Raw genomic sequence first — 6,070 nt, 5'->3', positions numbered from 1 at the left:
AGGAATTCATGACAATTTGCAAAGCCTTCCAGTGTACTGATTCCTTTTCAGGCCTGTTGTGGCGTGTTTGAAACTCCCTGCGCTTTAAGTGTCCTTTCATTTCTATGATAAGCAGCATCTTTGCAGTTTGCAAAAATTGCATGATGATATTGAAACAGAAACAGAAGAAGGGAAACTAAGGGAGGATTTATATATATATATATATATATATATATATATATATATATATATATATATATATATAGAAGGCTCAGAGACTCAGTCTGACGTTTATTTTAAAAAAAGATTTTCCTTTTATTCTGCTGCTCTGACTGACTTTGTGTGTATAAAAATCAGGTTTATAATTGAATACGTTATCCCATTTTGAACCTTTATAACACTCCTTAGTGTCACGTAGAAGCAGCACTGATTGAAGTATTTTCTTTAAACTGGTGGAGTAAGTTTTAACACCTGGTGTGACATTGAAGGTTACTGTTAGTGGTGCTTAGTGCTCCATCAAAAATGCACTCATGGAGACCTGGAATGCATTTGAGATCACTTTTATAGATTTTTCACTTCACCAGTCTCCATGCTCAGTCACATATTACATATTCCAGAGGTACAGAAGAAGGGAGATGTTTGTAAGATGTGTGTTGTTAGGTTTGTAGCATAAACCTATTCGCTGGAACGTTAAGGACAACTTGCTACACAGTAAAAAGCAAGACACAAGGCACCAAAGTTCTTCGTGTTACTCATGCATGAGGGAGACCTGCCTGGAGCCAAGTGTCGTTCCACCACTTGACCTCCGTCAGACTCTCAGCCAGGTTCCCCATAGCACTCCTTTTATTGTGGTTACATGAATATGCATAGGGTCATTAACATATAACATCTTACATAGGTATACATGTGAACAAAGAATATTGTGTGTGTGTGTGTATGTGGGGGGGTGCATTCCAGGAATGCACACCAAGCCTTTGCAGCCTGCTAAAGATCACACATCCTATCACTACACAATTGATTATACACCTCTAAGCATTAGAGGTTAAATATTTCCTAAATATTAAATATTTCCTAAATATTAAATATTTCCTAATACAAATGACAATAATAAAATCTAAACCCATCATCAGTGACATCAGCTTGCTCTTGAACTTTGAGTTCTTCCAGCCTGAGTGAGGTATTTTGTAGCACTATCACAATTAACTTAAATTTCACTGGTCACAGGTTACTGACTGTGGTGCACTGATGGTGAAGTGGAATGTGTTAAGAGTGTTTTTTATAGATATTTATTTACTTTACACTAACAACACAGCAACAGTGTCAGTGTTTAGACTTTAACTGTAGAAGAAAATAATATAAAGACTTATAGATGAAAATGCCAAAGATGAGACACATGTGATGTATTCTACAGGTGCAAAAAAGTGATACTTTTACATCACTTTTTTGTATCACTTTTTTGCACTGTAGGTGAAAACTGTCATTTTGTACCCTGTGTTTAATGTACTTAAGGATGTGAATGTACATGAATCCATTATTTGTCAGAGGTCAATTGTTAGCATTTTTACTGATAGCGAGTATCATATTTGTAAAATCATGGAAGCAAAGACAATAAAATTAATGAGATTTATTGGTGTAGTCATGTCATGCTTCTTCCTATGATAAATATTTTCATTCTATCAATTACAGAATGGCGGGTAAAGGCTGCACTAGATATTCCATGTGATAACTCTGATAGGGTAGTTATCAAAGATTGGTAGTCACACGTTTTACATGAATTGCTGATCCATGAAGCATCTTTCAATAACCATCAACATCAAAGCTTAAGATTTGCTGTCTCCTTTTCCTGGTATACTTTTCATTTTTGAATTAATTGTAACAAAAAGTAATCAACCACCAACAACACACGAAAACGCTCATCTTGTATAAAAAGCCTCAAGGTTTTGCAAACCAGTAGATGACGTCTTTTAAAAGAAAAACAGGTAACCGGAGATTTTAAAGCTTGATGATCCAGGTAAGAAAAGTTTCTGGTTCCTCAATTTCAAGTTTGCTTGATCTAGCAACCCTGTGAGGCCACACTCAAGCTGTACTTGTGGCTCACCACAAACTATTTTGCCAACAGAGAAACTTTCCTGGATATGTGCGACAACCAACCACAAATGATCTCTTGGTGAACATTTTAAGCTGGCTATGACATAGCTTTAGCTTGCCAGTAAGAACAACTGGTTGAAATCTAAGCAAAATAATTTTAAGTGTCTATTCTTTAAATGATTAGTAATGTATAACAAAAATACAAAAAAATTACTCTGACGCATGAACATTAAAAATACCTCCTGCCCTCAAAGACTTGTGCCTTTTCCATAAATTGACTACAGATTGCTAAGTCTAGCTCACTGTTGCATTAGATAACCAGTCTGAGAACCAATCAGGACTCAGCAACTTAAAGGAGCAAATGACACATTTGAAAGGATTATTCTTCATGTTTGAGTTGTGTTTCGTTGTTCACTCAACTTGTATAGAAAACCTCAGTGTTTCACAAACTGGAATAGAATAGAATAGAATTCAACTTTATTGTCATTGCACATGCACAGGTACAGGGCAACGAAATGCAGTTTGCATCCATCCAGAAGTGCTTTAGTGATATAGATATATTACAATATATATTAGCAATAATATAGATACTTAGGCAGTATCATTAGAAGACATAGCATACATTTTCACTGCTATGCAGATGACACCCAGCTCTATCTATCCATGAAGCCAGATGACACACACCAATTAGTTAAACTGCAGGAATGTCTTAAAGACATAAAGACCTGGATGGCCGCTAACTTTCTGCTTCTTAATTCAGATAAAACTGAGGTTATTGTACTCGGCCCTGAAAAGCCTAGAAATATGGTATCTAACCAGATTCTTACTCTGGATGGCATTACCTTGGCCTCCAGTAACGCTGTGAGGAACCTTGGAGTCATTTTTGACCAGGACATGTCCTTCAATGCACATATTAAACAAATATGTAAGACTGCGTTCTTCCATTTGCGCAACATCTCTAAAATTAGAAATATCCTGTCTCAGAGTGACGCTGAAAAACTAGTTCATGCATTTATTACTTCCAGGCTGGACTACTGTAATTCATTATTATCAGGATGTCCTAAAAACTCGCTGAAAAGCCTTCAGTTAATCCAAAATGCTGCAGCAAGAGTACTGACAGGGACTAGAAAGAGAGAGCATATTTCTCCTGTTTTGGCTTCCCTTCATTGGCTTCCTGTTAAATCCAGAATTGAATTCAAAATCCTGCTCCTCACATACAAGGTCTTAAATAATCAGGCCCCATCTTATCTTAATGACCTTGTAGTACCATATCACCCTATTAGAGCACTTCGCTCTCGCTCTGCAGGCCTACTTGTTGTTCCTAGAGTATTTAAAAGTAGAATGGGAGGGAGAGCCTTCAGTTTTCAGGCCCCTCTTCTGTGGAACCAGCTTCCAGTTTGGATTCGGGAGACAGACACTATCTCTACTTTCAAGATTAGGCTTAAAACTTTCCTTTTTGCTAAAGCATATAGTTAGGGCTGGACCAGGTGACCCTGAATCCTCCCTTAGTTATGCTGCAATAGACATAGGCTGCCGGGGGATTCCCATGATGCATTGAGTTTTTCCTTTCCAGTCACCTTTCTCACTCACTATGTATTAACAGACCTCTCTGCATTGAATCATATCTGTTATTAACCTCTGTCTCTCTTCCACAGCATGTCTTTATCCTGTCTTCCTCCTCTCACTCCAACCAGTCACAGCAGACAGCCAACCCTCCCTGAGCCTGGTTCTGCCGGAGGTTTCTTCCTGTTAAAAGGGAGTTTTTCCTTCCCACTGTTGCCAAAGTGCTTGCTCATAGGGGGTCATATGATTGTTGGGTTTTTCTCTGTATCTATGAAGCGCCTTGAGGTGACTTATGTTGTGATTTGGCGCTATATAAATAAAATTGAATTGAATTGAATTGAATATGTGAGTATATTACAGAAATGGGTCTATTATGGCATGTTATAATGTACACGGTATGAAGTATGTTGTGAATATTCTATAACTATAGGTATGTTCTCCACTGCAACCACTGAACATCCAAGGTATGGACATTGAGGCTGTGGACAGCTACAGGTACCTTGGTGTTCATCTGAACAATAGACTGGACTGGACTCATAACTCAGACGCCCTCTACAGGAAAGGGCAGAGCAGGCTGTACCTGCTGCGGAGACTCAGGTCGTTTGGAGTGGAGGGCCCACTCCTGAAGAAATTCTATGACTCTGTTGTGGCTTCTGCTATCTTTTATGGCGTGGTCTGCTGGGGCGGCAGCATCTCTGCTGGGGACAGGAAGAGACTGAACAGGGTGATCCGAAGGGCCAGCTCTGTTCTAGGATGCTCTCTGGACCCAGTGGAGGTGGTGAGTGACAGGAGAACGGCGGCTAAGCTGTCATCCCTGATGGACAACATCTCCCACCCCATGCAGCAGACTGTGACAGCACTGAGCAGCTCCTTCAGTGGGAGACTGTGGCACCCACGGTGTGGGACGGAGAGATTTCGCAGGTCTTTCCTCCCCACTGCTGTCAGACTCCATAATAAAGACTTTAACTGATCAAGCACACACATCCACACATATGCAATAATACTAAGTGCAATAATCTTTTCTGTCATCGTTGTATTTTTACTCAGTTGTATATAGTATTTGTATTTGTATTCTATTTTTATCTTATTGTATGTTTATTTTATTTTATTCTACTGTATATAGTATTTTATTTTATTCTATTCTGTACAGTTGTGTACTGTATTTATTCTTATTGTATTCAAATTTTTGCCTCATAACTTTTGCACTGTCCACTTCCTGCTGTGACAAAACAAATTTCCCACGTGTGGGACTAATAAAGGTTATCTTATCTTATGTACAGGCTGTAGTGAGTACAAGTTATGTACAGGCTATGAACAGGATATAAATATGAAAAACTATACAGAATATGAAATAAATAACTTTACAGAAATCTGAGATATACAGCTATACAGAAAAACGGGAACTATGCAAGTTGTAGACAGTTGTAGGGTTAAAAATTATCAAATGTACAGAATGATTATTTACACAGAGCTATACAGTAGTGCAGTTAAGATAAGTGAGATATAATTCCTACAGAGGCTATATAAAGTGCTAGTGGTTGTGAGTGGTGGTTCAGTCCATGTTATTATTGTGTGTTTGAGGGTACAGTTGTCCATTGTGGGTGTGTGTATGTTCAGTCCATGTGTTAACGTGGGTCAGATGTCAGGAGGCAGAGTTCAGGAGTCTGACAGCTGTGGGGAAGAAGCTGTTCCGGTACCTGGTGGTCTTAGTCCGGAGGCTCCTGTAGCGCCTCCCAGAGGGCAGGAGGGTGAAGAGTCCATGTGATGGGTGACTGGGGTCTCTGATGATTTCCCCAGCCCTTTTCAGATACCGCTTCCTGTAGATGTCCTTTATGGCAGGAAGTGGTGCTCCGGCAATGCGCTGGGCAGTTTTCACAACCCTCTGCAACGCCTTCCGGTCCGAGGCAGAGGCGCTGGTGAGCCTTCTTGACCAGCTTGGAGCAGTTGGTCGTCCAGGTGAGATCCTCGGAGATGTGGACTCCCAGGAACTTGAAGCTGCTCACACGCTCCACAGCCGTCCCCTTAATGTGGATGGGTGGATGTGGGTCAGCATTCCTCCTGTAGTCCACGATGAGCTCCTTGGTCTTCTCGGTGTTAAGCAGCAGGTTGTTTGTGTCGCACCACTCAGCCAGACGATCCACCTCCTCCCTGTAGGCGGCCTCATCGTTGTCACTGATGAGGCCAATCAACGTGGTGTCATCTGCAAACTTAATGATGGTGTTGGAACCATCAGCAGGTCTGCAGTCGTGGGTGAAGAGGGAGTAGAGGAAAGGGCTCATCACACAGCCTTGTGGTACACCGGTGTTCATTGTGATTGTAGATGAGCAGCGGTTATCCAGCCGGACATGTTGGGGGCGGTTGGTCAGGAAGTCCAGTAACCATTTGCAGATGAGGGAACTGATGCCCAGGTCTGTCAGTTTCCTGATGAGTTGTGAGGGGT

Source organism: Aulonocara stuartgranti (genome assembly GCF_965226115.1).
Source record: "Aulonocara stuartgranti genome assembly, chromosome: 23".
Classification (NCBI taxonomy): Eukaryota; Metazoa; Chordata; class Actinopteri; order Cichliformes; family Cichlidae; genus Aulonocara; species Aulonocara stuartgranti.
Note: the sequence above shows the minus strand (reverse complement) of the source record.